A 12,238-nucleotide genomic window follows, 5' to 3' on the forward strand; every position below is an offset into this window, starting at 1 on the left:
CTCCACATCCTCTCCAGCACCTGTTGTTTCCTGACTTTTTAATGATCGTCATTCTAACTGGTGTGAGACGGTATCTCATTGTGGTTTTGATTTGCATTCCTCTGATGGCCAGCCATGATGAGCTTTTTTTTTTTTTTTTTTTTTGAGATGGAGTCTCGTTCTGTTCCCCAGGCTGGAGTGCAGTGGCAGAATCTCGGCTCACTGCAAGCTCCGCCTCCCAGGTTCATGCCATTCTCCTGCCTCAGCCTCCCAGGTAGCTAGGACTACAGGCGCCCGCCACCACGCCCAGCTAATTTTTTGTATTTTTAGTAGAGATGGAGTTTCACTGTGTTAGCCAGGATGCTCTCAATCTCCTGACCTTGTGATCTGCTTGTCTCGGCCTCCCAAAGTGATGGGATTACAGGTGTGAGCCACCACGCCTGGCCAATGATGAGCATTTTTTCATGTGTCTATTGGCTGCAAAAATGGAAATATTTTTCTATTTAAGACCATGACTTCATATGGTTATTACCATTTTAATATTGACTAATAAATCCTTTCACAACTTTTGCTTGCATCTAACAACTTAAATTTTTAACTCTTTTCTCAAACTGCAATCATATATTCCTTCTCTCTAGAATTCTCCACATGTCTTTTTGACTATCGTTTTGTAATCACTTTTTTTTTTAAAGAAACAGAGTCTTGCTCTGTCAACCAGATTGGAGTACAGTGGCCTGATCACAGCTCACTGAAGCCTTGAACTCCTGGTCCTGTAAGCATGATCCTCCCACCTCAGCCTCTCAAGTAGCTAGGACTACAAGTGTATGCTACCACTCCTGGCTAATTTTCTTTATTTTTTGTAGAGACAAGAGCTAGCTATGTTGCCCAGGCTGGTCTCAAACTCCTGGCCTCGAGTGATCCTCCCTCTCCAACCTCCCAAAGCATTGGGACTACAGGCATGAACCACCATGCCTGGCCTCTAATCACTCTTTTGACCTGTATGTGTCTGTTGGGAATTATAATATCTACTTCACTGGGTTGTTTGAAGGACTCAATGAGATGATGTAAGTGAAATATTTTTGGTAAACTGCCTTTTTTCACTTAGCATACTGATGTATAAAACTAGTCAGATGGATTTCATAAGAGTAACACTGGGAAGAAGACATAGTCCAGTTGAAGTGAAATAGTTTTTGATATACTCATAGCCAGTCCTATATGTAATCCCTTTTCTCCCTGTTTATATGTATGTATCAAACCTCATTACATTAAATTGTGTAATGAGAAATGAAACCTGGATTGTTGAAATATACTTCAATAGCACTTTTTTTTTTTTTTAACAAAGCAAGTTCTCTGTTTTTGTGACAAGTGAACAAAATGAACTCTGAAGACATTTTCAGTCTTAGCCATCTATGATTCTACGGTTGTGGATTTACATCTTTTCCAAGAGGCAAATATTTTTATACTTGAAAATATATTTTCATGAGGAGACCACAAGGAAAGTGAAAAGCAAAAGGTAGAAGTGTAAGAAATACAGAGGACTTCTTAGAAAGAAGAGTGGAGAGGCCTTGTCTAGGTTCACATAGAACAATGAGACAACACATCAAAGCTTCCTTTAGCCTGGATTTTATTTGAGAATATTTTAATCCTGTTTTAAGAAGATATTGAATCAATGTAACACATCATATTAAAATAATGAAAAAAGCTACATGATTATCTTAATTGATGTAGAAAAATCATGTGATAAAATTCAACACACTTTCATCATAAGAATGTTCAGCAAACTAGAAGGAGAAGGAAACTGCTTTAACATAATAAAGGCCATATATTAAAAACCCACAGCTAATATCACATTCATTGGTGAAAGACTAAAAACTTTTCCTCTAGGATCAGAAACAAGGTAAGGATGCTAGCTTTTGCCCCTTCTATTTAACACACAACTGAAAGTCCTAGTCAGAGCAATTAGGCAACAAAAAGAAATAACAGGCATCCAATTTGGAAAGCAAGAAGTAAAATTATCTCTGCTCACAAACGACATGATCTTGTATATAGAAAACCCTAAAGATTCCACACACACAAAAAAACTTGTTTGTTAAAACTAACAAGTTCAACACAGTTTCCCAACACAAAATCAGCGCACAAGAAAACAGTTGTGTTTCTATACACTAACAATGAACAATCCAAAATGGAAATGAAGAAATCAATTCTACTTACATTAGCATAAAAATAACAAAATACTTAGGAATAAACTGAACTAAGGAAATGAAAAACTTCTACACTAAAAACTACAAAACATTGCAGAAAGAAATTAGAGAGGCCACAGATACATGGAAAGACATCCCATGTTTCTGGATTGGAAGACAATATTGTTAAGATGTTCTCCCCAAAATGACCACATATTCAATGCAAATACTATTGAGATCCTAACTGATTTTTTGCAGAAATAGAAAAATTCACTGTAAAATTAATATGGAATCTCAAGGAATTCTGGATAGTCAAAACAAACTTGAAAAAGAACAAAGTTGGAGGTCTCACACTTCCAAAGTTGGAAATCACACTTCCTGATTTCAAAACTTATTGCAAAACTGCAGTAATCAAAACAGTGTGGTACTGACATAAAGACAGACATATAGACTAATGGAATAGAATAGAGATCCCAGAAATATAAACCCTTACATATATGGTCAAGTGATTTCCAACAAGGGTGCCAAGACCATTTAATGAAGAAAGGAGAGTCTTTTCAACAAAAGGTTTTGGAAAAACTGGATATTCACATCCAAAAAGATTAAATTGGACCCTTATCTTACACCATATACAAAAATTAACTAAAAATAGATAAAATACCTGTAAACATAAGAGCTAAAACTATAAAACTCTTAGAAGAAAACACAGGGGGAAAACTCCATGACATTAAGTTTGGCAATGATTTCTCAAATATGACACCAAAAACACAGGCAACAAAAGAAAAAAAACGATAATTTGGACCACAGAAAAATTTGAAAACTTTTGCCCATCAAAGGGTACTATCAACAGAGTGAAAAGGCAACCCATAGAATGGGAGAAAATATTTGCATATCATATATCTGATAAGGGGTTGATATCCAGAATATATTCAGAACTCCTACAAGTAAAACAACTAAAAACAAACACAATCCACTTTAAAAATGGGTGATTTTGTTTGGATCTGTGTTCCTGTCTAAATCTCATGTGGAATTATAATTCCAAATGTTGGAGATGGGGCCTGGTGGGACATGATTGGATGGGTATGGATCCATCATGAATGGTTTAGAACCTTCTCTTTGGTGCTATTCTCATGATAGAGTTCTCCTGAGATCTGTGGTTTACAAGTGTGTGGCACCTCCCCACTCTCTCTCTTCCTCCTGCTCCCACCATGTGAAGTGCCAACTACCCCTTCACCTTCTGCCATTATTGTAAGTTTCCTAAGGCCTCCCAAGAAGCCAAGCAGATGCCAGCACCATGCTTCCTGTACAGCCTGAGGAACCATGAGCCAACTAAATCCCTTTTGTTTATAAATTACCTAGTCTCAGGTATTTCTTTACAGCAATGCAAGAATGGCCTAATACAATGGGCAAAGGACTTGAATAGATAGTTCTCAAAAGAAGATATATAAATGGCCAATAAACACATGAAAAGAGATTCAACATCATTAATATAATTAGGGAAATGCAAATCAAAACCACAATGAGATACCACGTCATACCCATTAGGATGACTATTATTTAAAAAGAAGAAGAAAAACAGAAAATAACAAATGTTGACAAGGATGTGGAGAAATTGGAACCCTTGTGCACTGCTGATAGGAATGTAAAATGATGCAGCTGCTATGGAAATCAGTATGGTAGATCCTTAAAAATCAAAAATAGAATTACCATATATTCCAGAAGTCTACTTCTAAGTATATACTCAAAAGAAAGCATGACTTGAACAAATATTTGTACACTTGTGTTTATATCAGCAATATTCACAATAGCCACAAGGTGGGAGCAGCTCAAGTGAATGGGTAAACAAAATATGGTATATACACTGAATGGAATATTATTCAGCCTTAAAAAGAAAGGAAATTCTGGCACATGCTACAATATAGATGAACCTTGAAGACATTACACTAAGTGAAATAAGCCAGTCACAAAAGGACAAATATTGTATAATTCCACTTATATGAGTTACTGAGAATCATTAAATCCATAAACACAGAAAGTAGAATGGTGGTTGTCAGGGACTAGAGGGAAGGGAGAATGGAAAGTTATTACTTAATGGATACAGAGTTTCAGTTTGGAAAGCTGAAAAATGTTCTGGAGAGGGATGGTGGTGAGGATTACACAAAAACCTGAATGTACTTAAAGCCACTGAACTATACAACTAAAAAATTGTCAAAATGGCAAATTTTATGATATGTATATTTTACCACAATAAAAAATGGAATTAAAAATTTCTACTTTTTGAGATGCCCTTGAAATATTAACCAGTATGTGAAACTACTTACTATAGTGTTCTTATGTCATACACATCTTGACCAAATGTAGAAATCTACACAACTTCAAGAGGACAAATTCATTCTGTAAATTTGAAAAACCATTTGATCAAGGTTTCTTAAGCTGGAATTTAGGCAGGTCTTGAAATCCCTGCAACTTGATGCACATATAAACACGTAGATCTGTTCTTTTTTTTTTTTTTCCTGGAGTCCATGGTTTAATTCAGATTTTCAAAGGATTAGGACACCATAACATTTAAGGATGCTTAAAAGCATTGGAATCGGTAGCTTTGACTAAAATGTAATCACTGAACTGACAGCAGGGCTGACATTGAGATGAGGAATCAGGTGAGGGAGAGAAGACAAAAGCAGACCCAGGGGAGGACATGCTAACATAATGTCTCCTGGTTCCTGTGCTGATATTCAGTCCCATTCTCAAAGCTCTGCTTCACATGGAAAAGCAAACACATACCCTGTCTTCATACTTAACCCATGTGTATGTGATTATGATATATTCACCAGGAAAAGACTCTCATTGCTTTAGTTTTTATTCCCTTTGCCTGATTATAATTAGTTTTATCTTATTATTTAGTGGTTGTGAAACAGATTTTTCACATTGCTGCTGTATAAAAAAGGAAGAATCAAACTCTCAATTGTACAAAATTCTTGATATTAGTTTGGGAGTCTTTGGTAATGAATTTCAAACTGTCTTCTAATAAGATTGTGATAAGGTGTTTCAGGAGTCTACAGGAAGGAAGGAGAGGCCAAGCTAGGACTCCAGACTCCTAATCCCACTTCAAGCAAAGTTTTGCTTCTATGTCTTACACACACATGCACACAACATACCTCTTTCACTGTAAAATATTATGAACATTTCTGAATTATACAGTCTCCGTCAAAAATCAAGTGTGTATCAGTCAGCAAATGCTAGATTATGCTACAGTAACAAACGGCCTCCAAATCTCAGTGCTTCACCCAACAAAAATTTCATTCTCATTCATATTACATGTTCAAAATAAGTTTGCAAGGGTGTGTTCTCATTGCAGCCACTCAAGAAATCAGGCTGATAGAAGATCCATTTGGACAGGCAGGCAAGGGTAAATGCTAACTTACACACTGACTCAAAGCATCTCCTCACTTTTTTAAAACCAATGTAAATCATCTCTCTATACCTACTTTCAGAGAAGTCAGAGGAGTGAAATCCTATGGCATGCCAGGAAAGAGGGGAATTAGAATATTTCTAATATTCTAATATTAGAAATAACTTTCATAATATTTGGCACTAACAACTTCCATAACATTTGCATTACTTCAGCCACAATCATTGTGAGATATGTTGTATAAAAAGATTAATAGGAGGCTACTCAGAGTTCTGTTTGGGATGATCTAATCTCAAAGGATGAAGAAAGTCTGTATCAGCAATTTTCCTACAAAGTATTATTTTGATTCTCTTTTTTGGAAGAAGAGAGGTTAAGAAGTCAAAGTAATCATATTTAAGATTCAAGCAGTGAGTGTGTTTTGGCAGTAAAGTGTATCCCACAGCAGTGATAAATTTGTACCCGTCAGTATAAGCTATTCAGAATACTGCTCTGATTTGCTGGTTTTGTTTCTCTGAGTTAGATAAAGCAGCTGAGTCACAGTAAATAGACTCATCCTTCCACCCACTACTCGTCTGCATGGCCTGAAGGGAAAATAAACCAATGAGAGGACCGAATCTGGAGCTGTGGAAGGGAGGGGCCAGTGAAAAACTCCCTACTCTCTTTGGAATAGACAGGAGGTGGGGGTGGGGCATGGAGAGCAAAGAAAGGTCTGAAGCCAATGCAACTGGAATTGATGTGTCACATCTACTATATTCACATGTTCTCTGAGACTCAATTCTTCTCTACTTTTCTCAGACAGGAAAGATGAGGACAGACCCTCATAACCCAATTATGGAACACATGAGGGGATTAGTACCACACCACTCTAAGCCACATTCTAAAGGAAAGAGAAATTCATGTATTAAAGAGTCCTATCAGGGAGGCAAAGTGGGAGCCCAGTAATTGGTGTTTTCTCTGTCTCTACCCTACTTTTAAGTGCTTTGTATGCTGTTCGCATAATTTGGTGGAAGCATGACACATTGGGTGGTCTTGGGAGTATTTAATAGACTGACTTTAAATTACTTAAGCTAGTACAAAACTATTATGCAAAATAACCAACATTCATTCAATACATATCCATTGAGTGGGCACTAGCACTTAAACATGGTGGGCTGAATGCAATTATTAGCCACTGCTCCTTCCAACAATCCGTAAATAGGACAGCTCTCTCTCCCTGCTGCCTCCTCCCTAAAAAATTATAGACTACATTTCTACAACTTGAAAATGATAGACTCCACTTCCCATTAAAGACAGTGAATTAGAATACACATGTGTACTCTTACCTTTCCTGAAATCCCTTACTTAACTCCCATGACTGTAAAGACATTTGCAAAACAAAAGGCAGAAATCCAGGACAACAAAGAAAAAGAGAGGAGATAATAAGAACAAAATTTCAGCAGCTGGCGAGCAGATGGATATGCTAATTGATTTAGCAGGCCCAAGAAAGCAGGAACCTCAATCAGCAATGGAGAAAGTCAAGGAAAAACCTAGTATTACGGAACCCCCAGAGGCTCAGGAATTGATTGGCCCAGGTACTGCGGGGCGGGGAGGGGGGGGGGAGGTGCAAATGGGGATCTAACAATAGAAGGGTTAGTGGAATATTTATTGAAGAAACAGTTAAGTCTCCAGGTCCTCTGAGCAACTAAAGATCTAATGTCCACCAAACCTAGAAGAAAAACAGATGTTTATTCTTAGGAAAGGGACAAACAGAGAGCCTCTCATCTTGGAAACACAAGGTGGAGTTAGGGCAGTGCTTCTCCACCCAGGGTGAATTTGCCCTTCAGGGAACATTTGCCAATGTCTGGAGACATTTTTGACTGTCACAACTGGGGTAATGAATGCTACTGGCATCTAGTGGGTAGGGGTCAGGGATATTGGTAGCATCCTGATGATGCACAGCACAGCCACACACAACAGTCATGCTGCACAAAAGGTCAGTAGTGCTAAGGTTCAGAAACTCTAGGTTAGGGAGAGGATTCCATATTGAAAATAGTGAAATTAATAAATACATGTCTTGTACATACTGAAATCCTAACACTACTTCTGCCAGCTTCCTCCACTCAGTTCCCACAATGCTGGTACCTTAGCATACTTCTACCAGATAGGAGGGTGGGAGTCCTCTCAGAGGAATCCTACCAGCTTGAGAGAAATACAGCTAAGAGACTGACATCAGAAGGTTCCCATTGAAACAGGCCAACCATATCTCTCTAGAGGGAAGCCCACAGAAAACTACTCCACCCACGTGTTCAGAGCTTCCTGTCAGTTTTAGCGCCCCATTCTTACACACAAGTACTAAAGGATTGCCAAACGTGTGAGGGAGGTGACATGTAATATAAAAGAGAACTTTACAAAAGCAATTTGGAGCAAAAAGATGCTATGCAAGAAGAAAAGTTCAAAAGATATTAATATCCTTGGAGAAATAACAGATGATATCACATGCATGAAATAAGGACAGATGCTGTGAAAGGGGGAACACTTGGAGAATAAAAATAACAGCCATTAGAAATTAAAAATGTAATAGCAGAAATGAAAGACTTGATGCATTGGAAGGATAGTTGAGGAAATCTATCATGAGGTAGCCTTGAAAGATAAAGATAAGGAAAATAGGAGAAGAAAAATATATTTTTTAAGGGAGAGGAGAGGACAGTTCAGAGACACAAAATTCAAAAAATCGGGGTTGCAAAGTATAGAGCAGTTAAAACAGGGAGTTGGAAATTATCAAATAAGTAATCCAAGAAAATTTCCCAGAAATGAGAGGCATGGTTTTTCAATTTGAAAGGGTTCCCCACAGTTCATCTAGTACGGCGCTTGACCACAGATACACACAAAGATATCTCATCATGAAATGCAAGACCATTAAGCACCAAGAGAAGATCATTGGCCAGGCACAGTGGCTCACGCATGTAATCTCAGCATTTTGGGAGGCCGAGGCTGGTGGATCACGAGGTCAAGAGATCGAGACCATCCTGGCCAACATGGTGAAACCCGTCTCTACTAAAAACACAAAAATTAGCTGGGCGTGGCAACGCGTGCTTGTAGTCCCAGCTACTTGGGAGGCTGAGGCAGGAGAATTGCTTGAACCCAGGAGGCGGCAGAGGTTGCAGTGAGCCAAGATCGTGCCACTGCACTCCAGCCTGGGGACAGAGTGAAACTCCATCTCAAAAAAAAAAAAAAAAAAAAGAGAAAATCATCAAAGTATTCAGAGTGAAGGTGGGAGGGGGGAACAATTCCATTCAAAGGATCAGGAATCAGAATGGCATTGGATGTTTCAATAGCAACAGCAAAACTAAAAGAAATTGAAGTAATGCCTTCAAATTTCTGAAGGAAATGACAGCCAGCATGGCATTCCATACCAAGACAAAGCTATGGATAAATAGCAAAGACATTTTCAGCCATGTGATGTTTCAAAAATTTTATAACCCATGTGCTTATTCCCAGGAATCAACCAGGGGATGTACTCAACCTAACAAAGGGTAAATGGGAAAGAAGGAGAGGAAATAGGAGATCCAGGGCCAGGGACTGAGAAATCCCAACAATATTGAGGAAGGGATACATCGGGGTGGTGGAGGTACAAAGCAGGATGAAGCTTTGGGAGAGATTTTCCCAAGATGAAACGGATGGAATTCCCAATGTGTTTGAATATGATGAGAAGAGAGATAGGTAGCCAGGGTAGTGTTTGAGAACACATCTGATATGTGCATAGAAAACTAAGCCAACTAGGAAAACAAAAAGACCATTTCCATCTCCAGAGAGAATGAACAGTTGGGCGGGCTCGATTGTCAACAGCATTGCCTTCTCACGATCATACAGTCTGAATGGTGATCTGATCATAGTTACAGAATGACTATATTTTGAGAATGGGAGGACAGGAGGTATGCGTGTGGGTGGTGGGGGCAGTGAGGTTGTGACATGAAGAGAGGCCTATCCTCAACCTTCAAAATGGGAAGCTGATGGATAATACACAAAGGGGAAAATTAGGAAGTGGTGATATAAGCATGTTACCTAGAAGCATGACGATGAATTTCAAAATAGTCAGTTAATAGAGTGGCCTGTGGGCAATAGAAAACAAGCTGTGGGGAGATGGAGAGGGGGGTGCTGCTTTTCAAATCAAGCCTGTGGAACCATACAACTGTCTAAACGGTGTGCCTGCATGGCTGGCAGAAAAATAGTAACTACATTGCTAAAGAAAGGCTATTGAGTGTGTGTTTTATGCCAGATCCTGTGCTATTTGGAGAATCCAATAATTAATAACACATAGTCATTAAACTCAAGTTTACATCACAGGGGAGGTAAGACACAAATAAATAGCCACGTGTGTGAAGAGGAATCCTAAAGGAAAGGGCAACCACTTCCTATTTGGATGGGAAGTTGAGTGCTAGCAGGGGCAGTGGCAGCTTTGTGGAGGAGGCACATTCACCCATCTCAGGATTATAGTGACCAAGTTGAATGATCACCTAAAAGCATTCAGTATGGCAATTTGAACCGAGTTTGTGGGTTTGGGGCTGAGTTCGTGGTTTTCAAACTGGCCATCAGGAAACCAAGAAATAAATGCTGCAGGAGAATTAACAAACCTCCTAGTCTAAACCTTGACCTCTGCAGATCAAAGGTGAAGGCAGGTTACACTTCTGCCTGCTTCGTTTTATACATAGAAGATTCTAATCCTAAACCACTGCCAATCACAGAATCAACACAAACACTAAATTACCTAAACACACCAAGGACTTTTTCTCTCTGAAGTGTTGTGGTTTTTTTGTTGTTGTTGTTTGTTTTTTTGGTAAATCACTTTTTCTGAAATCATCCATTTCCCTGAAAGTCATATTTTATCAAATTCACAGTTTTCTTCTTCTATAGATTCCAGGTAAGAGGAAGACTTACCAAAATTCTGCTAAGACTGGTTATTGCTCTCCTTTTATAAATTGACACTGAAATTACGCATAATGGAAAATTGATAGGAACAAAAGCTAAAAACAAATAGCTTTCCTTTCTATATTTTGTCAAAACAAATATGTGCCTTATTCCATATTATAAAAATCACGAGCATTAGAATAAACCTCCAACACTATGGAAGAACATGAAATAGGTCAAAATATAGAAAAGCTTATAAACTACCTCCTAGAAACCAACAAGAACTGGTAACACGTGATGTACTATTCCAGGCACTTTTATATGCATGTGAGTATATTTTTAAAACAATGCTGGATTCATTTAACATATTCTGTTCGACGACTTGCTTCTTTCGTACAGCAAATGTTTTTTCCTGTCAATTTAGTCCTGGTTTCTCAACGCAGAAAATATGTAAAAGGTAGAATTTTCCTAAGTGATTGAATTTTAAAACTTCCCCCTTATTTATCTGATTGCTGTAGAATTGCTTGATCTTCTGCTCCACAAAAAGTAGAAAGATGGTGTAATGGCAAAGTTACTTAGCTGAAAATCAAGTAACTTCAGTTTTAACTCCGGCTTCGTTTGCTTCTTTGAAGCAATCAGAAAGATTGGAAGAAATTGTCCGTAAAATAAGCTTTGGAAGGGGAAGAGCCCAGCCTTGGAGTCAGGGGTTTAGATCTTCGGCTCTCCCCTTACTAGTCGAGTGACCCTGTGCCAGTCACTTAACTATGCGCCAAAGTTCTCCTAAGCATGAAGCGACTAGAGTGAATTTACTTTAACCAGCTGTTGTATGGGAATTTCCCTGTCTGGAACTTTGGCTGGGACCCAAAGTTAAAGACAATAGATGACACTAGACTCTCCATGAAAGATTTGCTTAGTGACTTGAAACTGACTCTGTGACCCTGACTCATCACTTACTAGCTGTCTGTGTATGAGGGGAGCCCGGGCACAGAGGAAAGAGGTTGGCATGAACAGAGGAAAGAAAGGTCATGAGTTTGTTCTCCTGCTTTTCGGGAGAGTATTGAGTGCTTCCTCTACCTCCTGCAGGGGTAAGGCAGCCTCAGGGACCTCTGATCCTCCCGGTGTCCCAGCATTGGGCCATAGAGACTGGGGCCTGACTCTTGTCTGAGCAAGTTTAAAGATGAAGTACTGGCTGCTCTTACCAATGATGGCCAAGAGAAGTCAGAAGCTGGGATTGGCACAGCCCACACCACCAAAGCTTGCCAGGTAAAGGAGTGGACTTTGTCTGAGGCTGAGAGTAATGCTGAAGGTCGCTGGGCTAGTGTGACCTGCCCGAAGACTTGCCTGCCAGAGCCAGGTGACCCCAACACAAAATAGTCATGAGGGACACATGGTCAGAGGGAAGCTAGAGAGAGCATGGCTGGAGTTGGGAAGCTGAGAGGATTCTGATGTCCCACAGGAGTCTGATATCTCACATCCCACAGGAGCATCCTACATGAGAAAGAGCCAGCTTTTGGATAGCTGCCCCAAAGGGGCCCACACCCCAGCCTGTAAAAGCACAAGACAAATGGAAAGCTTTGCTCCCTGATCTCTCCTGCTTCATACAGCTGGCTGCAGTGGAGGAGGCAGAAGCTGCAGGCCGCCAGAGACGAGAAATGTGGAAGATGGAAATGAGGAAAACAGACCCTGCCCCTTTGCTTCACTGAGGTTTCCACAAGAGGCAGTTAAGCAATGGGAAAGCCGAGAACCTTTGAATTGCATTTAATATAAAAATATCAGTGTAGATTGG

The sequence above is a fragment of the Mandrillus leucophaeus genome, unplaced genomic scaffold (genome assembly GCF_000951045.1).
Source record: "Mandrillus leucophaeus isolate KB7577 unplaced genomic scaffold, Mleu.le_1.0 Scaffold777, whole genome shotgun sequence".
Lineage (NCBI taxonomy): Eukaryota > Metazoa > Chordata > Mammalia > Primates > Cercopithecidae > Mandrillus > Mandrillus leucophaeus.